The sequence below is a fragment of the Topomyia yanbarensis genome, unplaced genomic scaffold, assembly GCF_030247195.1.
Source record: "Topomyia yanbarensis strain Yona2022 unplaced genomic scaffold, ASM3024719v1 HiC_scaffold_11, whole genome shotgun sequence".
Taxonomy (NCBI): domain Eukaryota; kingdom Metazoa; phylum Arthropoda; class Insecta; order Diptera; family Culicidae; genus Topomyia; species Topomyia yanbarensis.
Genome location: NW_026683283.1, coordinates 144,414 through 163,697, shown reverse-complemented (window position 1 = coordinate 163,697; position 19,284 = coordinate 144,414). Strand labels below are relative to the sequence as shown.

The 19,284-nt window shown below is 34.9% G+C and overlaps 1 protein-coding gene across 1 annotated transcript in view; it reads right to left on the bottom strand.

Moving 5' to 3' along the window:
* The window catches only part of LOC131694611 (gonadotropin-releasing hormone receptor-like), a gene marked incomplete at its 3' end in the record, with an annotated part of 206,229 nt that extends 190,381 nt beyond the window's left edge, over positions 1–15,848 (bottom strand). The window contains exon 1 of the mRNA XM_058983088.1: positions 15,157–15,848. The remainder of the gene's footprint in view (positions 1–15,156) is intronic.
* Between the last annotated feature and the right edge of the window lie 3,436 nt (positions 15,849–19,284).

Below are 19,284 nucleotides of genomic sequence, written 5' to 3'. Positions count from 1 at the left end.
TTTTTTTTTTCCATTATCAACATTTCATGTGCTCCTGTTTGTATTTTTTTCGAATATTATGAAATCGGCACTCCCTTAATGATGTCCAATTGAGCTAACTAATTGCACCTTTTTCGATGTAATAAGCATTTTATGTAAGGCTTTATGCAAGATGACAATTTTCATTGATATTTTCTCTATAGAACCACACTAGTTCTCCATACAGACTGTGAAGCCTCGTTTCAATTTTTTCAAAAAAAAATTTCTTCTCGGGATCCCAAACTTTCGCCATTTTTTTCGTTTGTTTCGCTTTGTAATTATGCGCATCTGATAATGACTAGTTTAATAAAATAAAATAAAATAAAATAAAATAAAATAAAATAAAATAAAATAAAATAAAATAAAATAAAATAAAATAAAATAAAATAAAATAAAATAAAATAAAATAAAATAAAATAAAATAAAATAAAATAAAATAAAATAAAATAAAATAAAATAAAATAAAATAAAATAAAATAAAATAAAATAAAATAAAATAAAATAAAATAAAATAAAATAAAATAAAATAAAATAAAATAAAATAAAATAAAATAAAATAAAATAAAATAAAATAAAATAAAATAAAATAAAATAAAATAAAATAAAATAAAATAAAATAAAATAAAATAAAATAAAATAAAATAAAATAAAATAAAATAAAATAAAATAAAATAAAATAAAATAAAATAAAATAAAATAAAATAAAATAAAATAAAATAAAATAAAATAAAATAAAATAAAATAAAATAAAATAAAATAAAATAAAATAAAATAAAATAAAATAAAATAAAATAAAATAAAATAAAATAAAATAAAATAAAATAAAATAAAATAAAATAAAATAAAATAAAATAAAATAAAATAAAATAAAATAAAATAAAATAAAATAAAATAAAATAAAATAAAATAAAATAAAATAAAATAAAATAAAATAAAATAAAATAAAATAAAATAAAATAAAATAAAATAAAATAAAATAAAATAAAATAAAATAAAATAAAATAAAATAAAATAAAATAAAATAAAATAAAATAAAATAAAATAAAATAAAATAAAATAAAATAAAATAAAATAAAATAAAATAAAATAAAATAAAATAAAATAAAATAAAATAAAATAAAATAAAATAAAATAAAATAAAATAAAATAAAATAAAATAAAATAAAATAAAATAAAATAAAATAAAATAAAATAAAATAAAATAAAATAAAATAAAATAAAATAAAATAAAATAAAATAAAATAAAATAAAATAAAATACATGCAATCAGCAATCAGTTAAATAACTTGAGCTATTTCATTATTTAGGGGGCCCCAAAGCTATTAGGACCGTGGGGGCTATTTAGACACCCTTAATTTCTCAGAAAATCGTAAGATTTTCTGAATGCTGTACATATTCGTGGAAGCACAATTCTGAAACAATAATTTTGACAGATCAATCTCATTTGATCAATTTGATCAGAGTTTTCGAAAAATATAAAATCTTGAGGACAAGTTCGATTTTTTGTAAAACTTCTAAGGTGAAATAGATGATGAATTTAAAAAAAACTGTATTCATTCCTCTGTTATTCAAATGAAGAAATATTTTTAGACTAGATTACGATTAGGATCAAACTGGTTTCATTTGAAAGATTATTCGTTGGGCTTATACCTACCGTTCGATTTAGTTGATACATGCATTTTTTCTAAATCAGATATGAAGAATAAATAATAAACCTTGCCTTGAAAAAAAGACATAATGTTCAAAGTGGCTGTCCTTTTTTGGGAACAGGTAGGAAGATGACTTGTGCTGCATTATTCTTTCCAGAGATGAATGTCTTGTTTTGCCCTTTTTTCTGGAGGCATGAAAAAAGGGGATTTTTCGTCTGAAGGAGATGCGTTGTAGTGTTTGATTGCCCAGGGTTCATAAAGTAATTTATGAATGTCTCTCAAAATTATCAACAATTGAAAGAATGTGTATGCTGTTAAAAATCACTACAATTAATTTTTCGAAAATCAATTTTCAGATATAGTGAGGATATGGGATATCTGCATGTATCTCGGCTTGTATAAAAGCAATGCTTAGTAACCGCATTTTTTGCTCGTCACTGCGACAGGCTGAGGTACGGAAGTTGAGTATTTGCGGTTGTCCTCAGGGTGGCGTTCCGTCACCTTTGTTATGGAACTTGGTTGCTTGGCTTGTTGAAGAAACTCAATGAGCTTGGATTTCCAACCTACGGGCTTGCTGACGATTACCAAATACTAATTACTGGATTTTGCATTGGAACAATCTTTGACTCAATGCAACAAGCATTAAGGGCTGTCGAACAGTGGTGTCGACAAGTTAAATTATCAGTTAACCCAAGCAAAACTTCAATGATTCTTTTCACGAAGAAGCGAATAACAACCGGGGTTCGTCCCTTGCAGTTCTTTGATTCTGAGCTATTGTCTGCAGATCAAGTCAAATATGTTGGAGTTATATTGGATTCCAAACTGAATTGGTCTGCTCACATTGAGTTCGGAGTCAAGAAAGCGTGCATGGCCTTCGGGCAGTGCAGACGTACTTTAGGAAAGACCTGGGGTCTCAAACCTAAATACATGTATTGGATTTACACGACAATACTGTCATACGGATGCCTTGTGTGGTGGCAGAGGGGAGAGGTGATGACAGTCCAGTCAAAGCTAAACCATCTGCAAAAAATGGCGCTCGTGGCGTTGACTGGTGCTTTCACCACGACTCCGACTGCTACTCTTGAGGCACTTCTAAATATCAAACCATTAGGGGGAGTGGGTCAATTCGGACCCCCAGCTGTTTCTCAGCTATGGTAATATTATGAAAATCGTATATATAATTTTTTTTGGCTGTCATGTAGCTCTGTTCTATCTCACAAAAGTTTGCGGTTCTCAGTTTTTGTTGCCAACAACAATAATTAAATCAAGTGCAATATCGTGATTTTGGATCTGCCGGATAATATCTTTTATTTAATATCTCATTTTGGGTGAGACTATGAATTGTTCTCGTTTAATCGGTGTGTGAATAATTAAATATGGGTTGGTCCAATTCGGACCTTTTGCAGTATATACGATCTGATACACGTTCGCGAAAACCCGTTTGAGAGGAAAGTGTGCGCAATCGGTCGAGCTTTCAGGAAAATATAAGTTTTCGTAAATCGGTTGGCAGATTTCGACGATTTAGCTCATAACCTATTTTTAGGTAGTTTAGCTCAGCTCTTACTTTTTATTGTATATTTTCTACAATGTTTTATATTACAAAGAAAACTTTTCATGTCACAATTCGTAATTTATTGAAAATCAAGTTCGATTAACTAAGGTCAAAATAGGAATTCATTTCTATTGCAAAAAATCGATATGAATTGGGTGGTCCGAATTGGAACAGAGTTATGGTAAATCGGACCTTTCATGTACTTTTGCGCAGAGCCGTTTATACAAAATAGGGTAAAAGATCAAAAAAGTCGCCTTAAAAAATGTGCGTAGCTCATCACGATTTCAGGAAAAAATATTTATTTGTGAATAGGTTGACACGTTACAGTTCTATAGCTTATAAACCCTTACTAGGTCGGAATTGGCCCAGTTCCCCCTACACATACACCTCAAACAAGAAGCACTATCATGTGCATACAGACTGCAGGTTACTGGGCTGTTGATCTTGCTACTAGTCATACGCGATTGTGGTCACAATAAGTTATATGGGGTGAAGATATTCTAGTTTTCCTTACAGGACATTACATGTGAAGATTCCCTCTCGAGAGGAATGGTTGTCTGGCTTTATGGAAAGACAACAACAAACGCAAGTGGTCTGTTACACGGTTCTCTGATGGAGGGACGTGCTGGTGCTGGTATCTACTGTCTTGAAATGAGATTGGAACAATCTCACTCACTAGGTAGATACTGTACTGTAGAAGCAGAAATCTTTGCGATTATGTGCGGGGTACAATAGGCCCTTTAACTAAGTTTGTCCGGCAAAGTTATAAACTTCTGTTCCGATAGTCAGGCTGCAATCAAGGCCAAAGCTAGTGATCGCGTGCCGAGCCCAAATCGAAGAACTAAGCATTGTCAACACTATCTATCTTCTCTGGGTCCCGGACATTCTGGTATTACTGGAAATGCTGGGCTGACGAATTGGCTAGGGCAGATTCATTCGTTGGTCCTGAGCCCGCCCTGCCAATTTCGACACGTTGGATAAGGCTTCGTTCTAGCACCGTAATTATTGGATAAATCTACAAACGTGTCGCCAAACAAAGGCGTTTCTACAACAACCGTGCCCAGTGATTTCGAAAAATCTCTTACATTTTTCCATTGCGGCATGCTGACCAGTGCTTTAACCGGCCACTGCAAACTCAATTATCACATGGTAACTATTCAGCGCGCTGAGTCTTTTTCATGTGATCTTTGTGAATCCGACTACGGAACCTCATAACATCTGATATGCAACTGTCCAGCAGTAGCACAATTGCGATTTCGAGTTTTCGGCCGTCCTTACATAGACGACACCATGTTTGGACGACTAAATCTCAGAGACATACTAAAGTTTCTTATCCAATGTGGTAAAGAGCTTTAGGCTTACGCGCAGGCGAGTTGGCCTACTTGTGAGATTAACTTACCTGCTGTTTGTTTTTTTTTGTTGCTTTTTCAGAAAACTAGTTCACTCACAAGAATTTTCAAGTTTGTATGTGAAAATATATGAAAAATTGACAATGGAAACTATAAACTCAGTAAAAATGCCAGTATTATCTTGTGCATCCCAAAATCTGCAGATATATAGCTTTAGATGCAAGGATCAAGATTGCGGAAGACTGACAATTGATCCGATTTTGCAGTAAAGAGATATTCTTATAAAAAGTTATTACCTCTCCTTCTCGCACATGCTTTGAATAGGAAAATCCAAAAAATGGTTGGTCTTCAAATATTAATAACTTTGATAGGGAACCTCCAATCAATATGCAATCTTAAACAAAGCTGTTCGTTATAAAACAAGGTACGTGACCATAAGTTTTGAGGTATGCATACACAATTAGAAAACCTGTTTTAAACCACCTAGTGGTGCAATTGTGCCTTTCTCATTTGTCCAAACTACGATTCCGTACCTGGTTATGTTCAGTACAATGGTGGCAATGTATATTACATATTCACTACGATTTGCACATAGTACATACAATGGATCGACTGCTACGATTTTGAGATACTATGTGTCGACACTGAAACATCGCTTGAAACCAACGGCGGATCAAGGAGGAAGATCCGTTAAGAAATTTTAAACTAGTTATCATTTTAAAGTAGCAACCCCCTATGTACGGGGAACGTGCCATTTGAGCCAATATATTCTGATTCCTGAGCAACCCCCTACTGCATACTCCTACCTAGGCCTATACAAGGTCGACGATTTTTAGAGCGATTGCATAACCTTTCTATATGAGAAAGGCAAAAATGTGCCAAAGTCAAAAAAGTCATTATTCGTCAAAATTTCTCGAGATTACATCAAATCTCAACGTTTCCTACATTTTAAAGTCTATTTGGAATCCAAAATACAAATTCGATTTTAAAATTTTCCCTTACTCCCTCCTTTGAGAATTTTTCATTTCAGTTTATATGGAAATTTGCTGTTTCGCACTCTTCAACCCGTAATTCCGGAACCAGAAGTCCAATCAACAAAAAATTCAATAGCAGCCGATGGGAAGGTCGTACCTTTCATTTGAGACTAAGTTTGTGCAAATCGATCCAGCCGTCTCTGAGAAACATAGGTGACATTTTTTCCACATACACACATACATACACATACAGACATTTGCCGATCTCGACGAACTGAGTGGAATGGCATATGACATACGGCCCTCCGGGCCGGGATTAGGTTGCTGGTTTTTAGAGCGATTGCATAACCTTTCTATATGAGAAAGGCAAAAATGAAAATTATGTTTGACGTAAATAACATTGCTACGTATTTTGCAGTCTGATAATGGAATTTTACATGCTTTGACATGTGAAATAAAATATTGTGTCTCTTTTGATGTAGAACTCGATTGAATGGAGATGGAGAATTGTGAACTAAACGCATTTTCACATGTTCTTGAGTGTAAAGTCAAGTAAATTGTGACGCTCCTTTTATGTGCATTATACGAGATGTAAATAAATCAGTTTACTTTCATCATTAAAGAGAAGGAGCCTCGAACAAAAACTGTTCAAGATTTGCGGCTCGGTGCATGTAATTAGCGGGAACCAATCAGGAATTAGCAGTCAGATGATTTAAAATCGGTTTTTTCGTGTGTGTGTGTGTGTGTGTGTATGCAAATCGGTTGGAAATAAAAATAATAGTAGGTGAAGGATTTAATACAAAATGAAGTATGTGAGACTGTGGACTTCATAGTTTTTGTCTTGTGGACTTAAAGTGTATCGAAAAATTAAAGTTTAAAATAGTTCTTTTTTTACCATTTTTTTGTTAACCATTTTTGTTAACGACCTATTGAGTCAATTTGTCAACAGTTTTTTCGGCATTTAATTAGCAAGGGACTGGAAGGTGAAGTATATTTTTCAATATTTAGAGCCATAGTACTCAAGGGAGAGCAAGGTGTTGAAGGGAGAAAGTTTAGAAAAGCGTGGAAGGATCATATATGCAAGCTTAGAGCTCACCGGCGACTTAACCTTTTGTCTGCTACCGTAGGAGTCAGGGTCTTTTGGCATTAGAAATGCGAATCACCTGAGTCTACGGCATGTCCGGACAAGCGTAAAGTAACTTGTTACTTCATGCTGTCGGAACCGGAACCGGAATTGCATATTGCAATTTTTTTGACTTACATAGGTTTTCTGTATTTTTACAGGATCGTAGTTACGGGGTACGGTGAGGGGTACCCCCTCCCACATCACTCACCACCCTTCCCTAAACCGCTCTTCCCTCATCATGTAGCCCCCATACCCGATTAAAATTTTCTAGTTCCTTCAGAATGATTTTTCCTAATGGGTCGGAAAAACCAGTAAAAATTTGATTTGAAATGTTGTTGCGTTGAGAAACTAATTTAAAATTTATTAACAAGTTGAAAATTATTGGCGGGGTCCAAACCCCCGAACCCTCCTACTAGAACCGCCGCTGGTTTCAAGTGTGTCAGCATCGACACATAGTAACTCAAGTTCGTAGCTGTCGATTCATTGTATGTATGTGTCAAGCGCACTGAATATGTAATAGACATTTCCACCATAATATTAAACATAACTAGCCATGGAATCGTAGTTTGGATAAATGAGAAAGGCACAATTGCACCACTAGGTGGATTAAAACGGTTTTTTTTATAAATTGAAAAAGTAACTTTTCGGTGAAAATCTAGGTTAGAAATTACTTATCGTTCAGAAGAAATAGATATCATAAATTTAAACAAAATAAGTCGAAAATAAAATAAAAATCGTTTTTCTAAACCTAAAACATACAATAGAAAAAATAAGTCACAAATAATAAAAATCTGTCGACCGCTAGTAAAGATGAATTTTTATTAAAGAAGCGCCATTCATATTCTTTATGGAATTTTAGAACTATGATTTAGGGGAGAGAGGGTAACAATGAAACACATTTTTTCTACAATTTAATTTTGATGATAATACATGTTATTTGTGTAATCAAAAGTGATACATAGTGCCACTATGTTGTTAACTAATACATATATTTTTTCCAGCTGGTAAAATTCACGGGAAATAACATTTTTTGGATAATAAACAGTTGGTGGTAAAATGTATCAGTGTGCCCCATGGGTAGGAACTATGAAACACGATGTCGTCTATAGTGAAATATTTTATTTATAAATTTTATTCTTTTGTTTTGACGAAGAATGATCCTAACGCTTTGAATTAAAGTTATATTGAGGCGAAAATCGTTTGTTTACGAAAGAATCCACTATATCATCGCGTAACATCGAACCACCATATATGCATATTAGCTGCAATCCTGAAATAAGAGACAATTTCTACAAAATTTGCCAAATTTACTAATTTTGCACTATATGAGTAGTATTTACTGTGGAAAATCGGAACCCATTGACATTTTGAGACAGACCACAAAAACAAACAAAAATCACTGTTCCCCATACGCCATCGTTTCACAGTTACCCAATGGGTCTATTCATGAAAATTGTGAAATCACACAGAACCATGAGTAGTTACCAAAAAACTTTGTTCGCGGCAAATGTTGAGCATAAAATTTGCTATAAATAGCAATAGACTAAACATTTATTCAATGAATGGTAATTCATAAAGATGGAATAATGTTTATCATTGCAAATTTACTCTGGCTATCACAAAACAAACAAATATCCATTAAAAGAGATAGAGTTATCAGATCTCTTCCAAAATATAGCAACACGTGTAAAGAATTAGAAATTGTGAAATATGAGGGAATTAGACGATTCCGATCATGCATTGTGATTTTATTGCGAATGTTTCATAGTTCCTGCTGATCCACTGTTACCCTCTCTCCCCTACATCATCGTCAGCAAACCAGAGCTTCTGTACTTGCTTCCCGGGACATCACTCGGAACAAGCGAGTTATTTAGGCGCTCACATATATCGTGTTAACTACTTGGAATTTCTAACTGGTGCTAATTTGGATACTAGTTTAGATACATCGTCTAACTAGACATCCAGTTGATGCTAGTTGCTGATGAGAGGAATTCAAAACACAAAAATCAAACTCAATTTACAGGAAATCTGCAGTTATGGCCGCCAAACTCTTATTTTCATCACAATCAAAAATGTGAGCTGAGTTACACATGAACGAATGTCTAAAAAATATGTGTTGATTCATTAAGCCACATGAAGGCCCCTACCAAGCTGCAATGCATCAAATAGTTAAGGGTTACAGTGATTGAAAAACAGCCAATTTTATAAACTTGAAAAGTTCAAAAAATCACAACTTCAAAAAGATAAATTTCAGAAAAAACGCATTGATTTTTTCGTGCGCGGCATTTTTTTTTGGGGAGGGAGTCCTTTACTCTCGATGCCCAAAATTGATCTGTTTTGTGGAAATAGATTTCAAAATATCTATTGAATAGATTTTGCGTTTTTTTATTTGAAAGCTACATGTCTTGACTTTTAAATTTTAATTTTAGGACCAGAAAAATACTTTTGCCGATTAAGACTTTTCATAAAAAATATTGATCCGATTTCAATATTTTGTTATAAATTTTCAGTAAATATAACGCTACGTTTTCCCGTGTACGTGTGCAAAAATTTATGGTGTTCCATTTTTGTAGTCTCTATTATGTAAAAACCTGTTTTAATCCACCTAGTGGTGCAATTGAGCCTTTCTTATTTATAAAAACTATGATTTAATGCCTAGTTACGTTCAATAAAACATTGTGCAAATGTCTATCACATTCTAATAACATTTGATAAGCATATATAAGTGCACGACTGTCGCGAACCTGATAAGCAACATGTCGACACTGACACACTGGAAACAAACAAAAATATAATATTTAATATAGCTTAATCAGCGTTAAATGTTGTATTCATGTTAACTTCATGTTGGAGAAGGGAAGGGATATAATTAGTGGGACGGAGAGGATGCATCGGGAATCATCTAACATATTTTAGTATACGGGGTGAATGAAGGGAATACAGGTGGGAGGTTTGTCTGTGAAGGTGGAGGGTGAGAGAGGGGGGGGGTGGGAGTTGAGAATTAGGAGGTGGAGGGGTAGATGGAGGGTTCAACATCGAACTTCATATTATACATTCCAATTGAGACTACACTCAAAACAAAAACCTCTTGCAATAATTGTAAGCGACAATCACTTGCAAATAATGTTCGCATCGCTTGCAATTTTGCAGTTAAAGCCGCTTGCAATGTTTGCAAGCATATAAAACACTTCATCTCTTGCTATATCTACATGCGTTTCTTCAACACACTGTCACAGGATTGCCACCACATTCACGTGCCTATGCCGGTTTGTATGGCAACGCACGCCGAGTTTTTATTTACCGTCTGCTTTTTATTCATTTCTCACCAACATCCTCAAACGCAATATTGTGGCTTATTCATTACACACGAGGCAGCATCGAATTCCGGATGTGCTGATTGTACGAGTTTTAACGCTCAACTTTTATGTGTAAGAATAGATCAGTGCCTATAGTCTGTGCTACGATATTCAATGGCCCGAGTTCAAATTTGGGTGCGTGCTTTACTTTTTTCATTAATCGTGAATTCATCCAAATGTTTATATATGACTTTTATCCACTTATAATTATCTGATAGCATAGTTGGATGGATAAGGTATTGATTAGTGATCTGTTCGTGCAGTGTTCGTTTTTCAATACCAGCTATCTTTTTTATCTAACGCATATTGGTCACCAATACACATACATCGCTAATACATAGGCAAAACTCGTTTTTTCTGTTTCTTGCATTACATGCAAGGAAGCTTCTTGCAATTTTTGCACATTACCAGAACGCTTGCAATTTTCGCACGCATTTATTGCAATAATGTAAGCGAATCTTACCGGGTACGTTTTGGGTGTAGGTTAGTGAAAATTGGTTCAGTCATTACCGAAGTGGCTTTAGATCTGGACTATGCCCGGAACCCGGGACTTCCGGAATCGTCGCTAGTGAACAATATATTCCAAAAATCTTTGTTTCGCCATCAGTGATCTAGGCCTGCGAATCGAACTAATTTAATGTTCATTTCAATAGATTTTAAACCTATGAGGAATTACAATTGTACCGGTTCATATGAGAAATTCCTATGTGACCGCAATAACCACTCTGTAACTCCAGAATCAAGTCAAATCCGAATGAAGTTCAATAGCACTGCATTTGAATTGGGATCAATGGGAGTATTATATCGCTCATTTGAAATTAAGCTTGTAAAAATCACTTAAGAGTTCGCTGGGAAATATGATTGATAATAAAATTCACTTGTTTTGAAGTCATGCTGCTTCTTTAGTTAATAACTTTTCTCAGCGAATTTTCACAAACTTACAATGTCCCACGAATGTGTTCAGTAGAGATATAGTGTTCTCATGAATTGATTGATGAGGTGATTTTTTAAGAATTTATTTTCAATTATAACCGATTTTCTATACTAATATCCATATAAACTTTGAAATTTTTGAAGGATCCGTAGACACAGCCGATCGGTACCAAAATTTGCACAGTTAGGGACGTTGCGATATTTTCGATACTAGTACGGAATCGATACTTCTGTTTCCGATGCTCGATTTTTTGGTATCGATACTTCAATCACGATACTTTACTGATATCGATACAATCTTCACGATATCGAAAAGAATCGAAAGAACCAGTAGTTGGAAGTATTCGATTCGGAATTATGAACTAGTTTGGAATTATTTCCGAGTGAAATGTGATTACCTATTCAGGCTAAACCATTGCGGAATCGGTTGTTACATTTGAGTTGCTACAATAATTGGAGCACCAATCGCATTTGATGAAAAAATCGATTCCGAACATTGCCCATTATTTGACAGTCCATGAGACTTTCTGATCAGCCAAATTATTTATTGTTTATCTTTTCTGACATTCGACGTCTGACATAATCGACGACTGGATTCAACATCAAACGAATCAGATCAATAAAATATATTTGTCGAATGGGTTTTTCTGTTCGCAGGAGCAGAGCAAAACGTTAACTGACAAAACCCACTACTGAATTTCCAAACAACGGTTTGCAGATTACCTAATTCAGGGAATTAAGCTACTGCAAAAGCACAAACTAACAGACATAACACTGGAAAACAATGCTTCGTCCGCTTTAACGGTCATTTTAAATATATTTGTAGTTGGGACTGTGCCCACATTTGAAATTATGGCGCCACTGACCTATGAACAAGCAGATGGGGGATAGACCACTAGTGAAAAATTGTTCCCAAACCTGAGGGGTAACCCATCAGCAAATGAGTCTTTGGCAAATGAGTGGAGCTAGTGTTCTGGGAAAATTGCCGGATCGATGTTTTTGTGGGAATTCCCTCATAGTGTTATGTCTGTTAGTCTGTGGTAAAAGTGCGGAATCGAATGGCGATACTTTCAAGTATCGATACTACGACTACGATTATATCGAAAGTATCAGTACTTGCATTCGATACCAGTATCGATTCTAAGTATCGATGTATTTTAATATCGAAACGTCCCTATGCACAGTTACTAAGGGCCATAAAAGGAATCAATAAAGCCTGGTCCAGCTAAAAGTCAAAAATTGAACCAGGCATAACCTTTCTAAAGGCAAAAAGGTACGAAATCGGCAGTCCCAAAAAGTCGATTTTCATAAAAAAAAATTTTTCGAGTTAACATAAAATCTCGACGTTTCATGCATTTTAAAGATGTTTGGCACCAAAAATACGAATTCGATTCCTGAAATTTCATGCCCCCCTTGAAAAAAAATTTGAGCTCGGGCTTATATGGGAATTTTATATGTGACCGGACAGTTTAGTCTATATTTCCGGAACCATATAAACGATCCGTATTTTATAGACATCTGTGGGGATATTATAGCTATCATTTGGGACTAAGTTTGTGAAAATCGGCCCAACAATTTCCGGGAAATTGATGTGAGTTCGTTAATTTTGGCCGCTTTTCCCGGGCTTCCGGAACCGTCTGTGGTGGTCAATGTAGTCAACGAAAGTTTGGTTGGCTGTCGGTGACCTAGAACTCCAAATTTAAGTTGTTTCAGAGACATTTTAGCGAAATTTTTACCTTTTTTGCTTTCATCGGAGTATCGGTTTGAACCGGAATTTGCTATGTGATCGCACGCCACAACCCGTAACTCCAGAACCGGAAGTCGGATCGGGATTAAATTTAATAGCCATTTACGGGGGCGCAACATTTTTCGTTTGAGACTAAGTATTGTATGAATCGGTCTAGCCATCTACGAGAAACCGATGTGACTGTTATTATGAATTTAGATACTTCCGCCGGGGCTTCCGGAACCGATGATGGTGGCCAAAGAGACTTTGAATGGCTGTTAGTGACCTAATACTACAAATCGAAGCAGTTGTGGTTACATTTTGGAAAAACTTTCACCTTTATACATTCATTGCAGAATTTATTAAAATCGACATTTTCTGCGTGATCGTACTCATCACCCTGTAATTCCGGAACCAGAGGTCGGATCCATTAGAAATTCAATAGCAGCCTATAAGAACGTTGTACCTTTCCTTTAAGACTAAGTTTATTAAAATCGATTCCGCCATTTCTGAGAAAAGTGAGTGACATTTTCGGTCACATACACACACAGACGCACATACATACAAAAATACACACATACATACACACGCACAGACATTTGTAGAACTCGACGAACTGAATCGAATGGTATATGTCACTCGGTCCTCCGGCCCTCCGTTAAAAAGTCGGTTTTCAAAGCAATTGCAATACTTTTCTATGGAGAAAGGCAAAAAGACGTAAAATTAAAAAAAATCACAAATCGTTGTAGAAATTTTGCAATTTGCAAAAAAGTGTTACGGGAAAACATAGCGGTATGTTTATCGAATCATAAAAAAAAATTAAATCAATCCAATACTTTTATGAAAAGTCTTACTCAGTAGCAATTTTAACATCAACGTAATCAAAGACGTTTCATGGTCGCTAATATTTTTTTGTCCTCAATATTAAAATTTTAAGTCGTAACTTGTAGTTTCTAAATAAAAGAAATTCAAAATCTACTCAGCATCAGACCTTTTGAAATTTATTCTTCAAAAAACAGCGCAATTTCAGACCTCGAGAGTAGAGGATCCCCTTAAAGTAGAATTAAAATATAATCTGCAGAAAATATTTTGGTTTTCCTTTTTGAGGAACCAGTTTCTGGATTTGGGAAATAAATAGCGAACGCAAATAAATAACGAACACGAATAACTGTATTAGTATCGAAACCTCGACCAAAATTCTAACTGATAATGATCTACTAGCTAAGATAACTGAAATTTTTTGAGCTAGTAGCCCCCCTAATGGAAAAGGCCGCGCACGCCTATGCACACACATTTTCCAAAATCATCGAGCTGAGTCGTTGATATACAAGACTTGTCCCTCCGGGCTTTGGACAAAAACCTTGAAAGTTTTAGCGAGTTCTATACATTTCTTTTATAAGAAATATAAAACATTTGTAACTGTCGCGACAGTTTACTTTGTGCGATTGTTTCGAGAAAAGTACCAAGCGAAATTAATGATGAAGAATGGCTTAAGAAAGCACTTCTCTCAATCGTAATTATTTCTAGTACCATATATTTAATCGCCACGTTTCTTTCTTAACTCTTCCCATTCTGAGGTAAGAACATTTTATCTCTCTGTCGCCCAACTCTGTCTATTGGCTACGGGTATTTCGTTTCAAGACGCTAAACACACGGTTTTGTTTTGGCAGTCCTACGAAAATTACTGCAGTATATTGTGATTCAAACTTTTTGTTTGTTCCACTTATTTTCCAAACACGTTAATTGCGTTTAATGAACTATACGAAGAAAGTTCAACAATTAATGGAAACAAGAAAAAATATGGGAATTTCTTCCATCGACAAACAATCGCATTTTACAGAGTTTTAATTAATAACAAAAGTTATGGCAAGTTGCTAAATATAGCTATTTACTATAGATGTGAAATTTTGGTGCTAATTAACTAACAAAACTGTAACACTTAATCAATTTGGACGAAATATCGTTCGTTTATTATCTTGTAGATTCTATTCATTGTAACAAAAGTCCCAATTTCTTATGTTTGATATATCATTTCATTCGTTAAACCTGACAGTTTCAATAAGCACCACCTGCAGTTTTGAAATACCTGGAGGTACGGATATTGAACTCAAAAAAAAGAAAAAATGCAACCCTTAGGGCCGATTTCTTCACCCTCACTTAGCGCTTAAGCCAGGTTCAAACGTACTGGTGAACCTGGTTTAAAAGTTAGGCGAGGGTGAAGAAATCGGCCCTTAATGCTACTTTGATACAATGTATCATAATTTTTTGAACAAAACATGTATTTTCAATCTGCACAATTTCAGTAATGCAGTCGAAAAGCGTATCATCATAAAATCAGTATGCAAAAAACAGTGGATTAATATCCGGATGGGTGCCATTTGCACCTTTCAAGTATAACGTAGGTACCATAGAATGCATTATGCTTACTGTCATTCAATTCGATCAGCTAAAAATATTTCAGCACTCAACTCACCTGTATAATTTGTGTTATTAGGCGTATCATGCAGGCCGTTTGAAATCCTAAACCTTCGTATTTGCCACAAAGCAGCACAGCTTTTCAGAGAAACAATGTGCCAGATATTCGTTGTTCCACTTCACTCACTATCAAATATCATGCAACTCCACATCGAGCACAATAATTAGCCACTAAAATCCCACTACACACATCAAATTAAGCAACAGACTAACCACATCCAAACACACATAGATCATAAGCGAATCGCATTACACCCTGTGACCTTTCCGTACACAGCTCCAATACACAATAGTGCACAAAATACAGACGTACCGAATGCAATTTCTATCTCATTGGATAAATCACCTTGCTGCCACTGCAGTTGGACTATATTTCCATTCGCCCAGAAACACTTCTACGGCATTTAGCTGAAAAGGCTTTTCCATTCACCAGATTTCATGAAATCACAAATCAAACGAATTTTCGATCCCAACCGTCAGCATCACAAGAATTACCGGTGGCAAAACCGCGCACTTCTCCAGCGGGTCCCAGAATGCAACAATTTTGCGATCCTTCACATTGAACAAGGCATACACTCGACCATAGCGCCACCATCCCGCACGTACTGCGAACTACCGATTCCGGTTTACAGAACGCGCACACGCCACGCAACGAACGGTCCGGAGCTGCTCCGGTAACGATGTTATCGCGCCGGCATCCAACTGTTTACTAAAGCAAGCTGCTACCCTTCGGTAAGGGGGAAATACGATAGCTATCAACAACTGTTGATTGTTGTTTCACGCCACCTCCCGGTGCCACCCAGATTCCCTTTTTTTTAATGCTACCCAAGCGGGTTTGCTGTGTGTTTATGTTTCCGTCGAACCGGATATCGACTCGCTCGCATGTTATTTTTCGCGCGCACTCTTTCTCTCTCTCTGTGTTTATCTCTCGCGTGCACGAGTCGGCTGTTGATCGTGTTGGGCGGGTTGCCAGTTGCTGTGCGACAAAAAGCAACCGGGATTACTGATATGTATATGGTCAAAATTGATTTTCGAGTACTATTAAAATAGAAATTTGAGGGACACTGACTTGCTTTCGATTACTATTTGAGTTTTCACAAATACATTTATGTAGATGTTTCTAGTGCTACATAGATGCGATAGCGTTTATTGGGCATGCATGGCGCTTGGTCTTCTTTACCATGCCATATTATATTGTTAGTATTACTTTTTGCTAATTCAGATACACCAGTAAGAAGACAGTAATTTTAACCTTTCGAATTAATTCGTCTTAAAACCTAGTAAACCTCAATGTTACTGGGTTGGAACTGGAAGCGATTACCATATTTTATTGACATTTGACACATATTGAAGTGTCCCAATTCGGCGACAGCATTCTACAGTTTATAAACTGTAGAATCAAATAAAAACTGATTCAAAATGTAGATATAGTAGAATTTAGTAAGAAACTACATATTAGTTATTCTAAAATTGCGCTAAGTTAGGCAATTTGGGGCTTACTATCCAAATGATAGCTTAGGGTGTAAACAAAATTTCATATATTTCGCTGGTTTTAGTTTTAAATTTGTCGGAAATAGCCTACGTCTCGTTGAAAGAAATCCTGTAATCCAAATTGTAGGTTGGCTGGTCTTTGGAACATACCAACTTGTTTTTTTTATTGTTTTCCTTTAATTTCAGTCTATATATGCCTAAAAATGATTATTTAAAAAAAAACTTTTAAATGGGTCGAAAACTTATTCGGTCATCCTGCTCACCGCAACGGCGTTTTTGAAAACATGATTTCGGGATAATGGCGTTCAAAGTTTTAAGTATATAGCAACACTCCCGTATGAAAGCAAGATGAACAATGCCTCAACTGTGTTTCTTCTGTTTATGAACATTTGAGATAACGTTTTTAAGATTTTTTAAGATAAAAGGAAAAACAAAATTTTACCAACCTCAACATATATAACCTCTCAATATGAAGGTTACTCGATATGTGCACTAGTATTTTACTTGTAGGGGAACATGGGGAGACTTGACCAGGTTTTCAGCTAAAACTTCATAAATCTCCAAAAAAGCCTTCAATCCCTCAAAAGTCATTGAGATATTATGTGCAAAGTTATTGTGCGTCTTCATGATTTTTAATTTAATTTTTGAAAAGTTACAGAAGTCTTTCTGTGACGCTTTGACGTAGGACTACGTTTTTGTCCAATTTTAAATGCATATAATTCAGCCATCTAACGATAAATTTTCAAATTTTTTGCACAAATCGCCCGAAATACTTCTAAGAATAGATTCCAATAGATAAACCCAAAGATTTTTGATATCATGGCATTAAAAATTTAAATAATAAACAACCTTGTCAAAATATCGCAATACACACAGAAGATAGCGCTTCCCAAGCCCGGTACGACAGATTTGTGTACCTAGCGCACTACGCTTCTATGAATGACGTCATCATCGACTATTAAAAGAACGGATTTGGCCGAACAAGCTCAGTTGCCTGTTGAACGGCAGGCGGAGCAGATCACTGCACTGTGTGTTTTCACAGCCAGCGTAGCTGAGTGAAAAGTCCGTTACACTACTCGTGGAGGTACACTATCCAGTGCTATGCTTTCTTTTGTGTTGTGCTCATTTCCAGCACACTTTTATGTACAATCTCGAACACAGTTATTCCTACACAAAATCGCTTGTGCATTCGAGCTCCATTTGCAAGCACGGTTAACATAGTGTCGTGGTACTAGTTTTCTCTTTCGCTCTACCTATCATCATCAGCGTTGATTCATTTTGCTTTGTTCGCTTGGGTTTAATGTTTGAGGCGAATGTTGGCATATCTAATTTGCTGGCAGGGTTACTATATTCACAGATTTTTCTGAAATGTCAGAGATTTTTTTCACAATTTTTGATCACAGATTCTTTTTTACAGATGGTAGATTTTTGGCATTTTGATGAAAATTTGATAGATTTTTGGAAATATTGTTATTTTTTTTACAGATTTTTCGGAAATTTGTTGCAGATTTTTTTCCTGTTTCAGTTATCACAGATGGTAAAATAATATTTTTGACTGTAACACAGATTTCAATATGGCATCCCTGTTTGTTAACGGATGCATGCGTAACCTGCATGATAGCAATCTGTGCTTTCATTGCGCAAAGACGAAAACTTTCTTAGCAAGTTTCAGATATTAGTTCGGTCACGGTTTTCCGTCTTCTTTCTTCAGATCTTCTCAAATAAATTTTATTGGATTCGATCGCCTACTACAAATGAAATAACTTGATAACCAAGAAGGTTTGGCTCAATATGTAACATTCGATGTTGATTGGTTGTGCTTAAACTATTCGTAAGGAATATATTTGAATTATTATTACTCTAAATGTACTAAGAAAATAATTATTTTACATTAAGTAGTATAGTCCTACGTCTACCATTCGTACAGCCCCATAGGGCTGCCCCTTGTAGTTTTTTTTTGGTCAAGTCTCCCCACTGTGGGGAGATATGACCAAGATAATTTTGAAAAATCATAACAAAAAATAATGACATAAAACATACGGGAATTCTTTTTTTTTTTTTCATATTGTCGAGTTTCTTAGGTAGCAGTAAAAAATATAAAAGGGTTGCATTTGATAAATTTCGATTTTTTAATGCATTTCTTTTTAAGGATTAACTGTACTGCTTGCATTGCATGTTCACACGTCACGAAATCAGCCCTACTACTGCTAACGTTGTTTACTAATACTAAAGTATAAAGATTTATGTTTGAGGTGGGATTTTTTGGGATAATAAATATCAGGAATTTTATATCTTTTTTCAGCTAATTGCCACTTGGTCAAGTCTCCCCAACATTAGCTATTGCATTCAATGTCATGCAAATTCTAGTAATAACTATTCCAATGTTCCAATTTATGTAAAATCATTTCACTGCTTCACAAGTATTAAGATGGTATATTAGTACATTAATAGCAATTAGTAGTCGAGTAGATATGTCCATACAAAGTTTAATAGAAAATTACATCATTCAATGCAAATTTATTAATCACGTAATATTTTCTGTAAGGAAAGGATTTTTCATTCCAAACTTTCAGAATTATCTTAAGGGATCGAAACAAGTATAAAAATATTTTTGAAAAAATTTTAAGAATTCAAT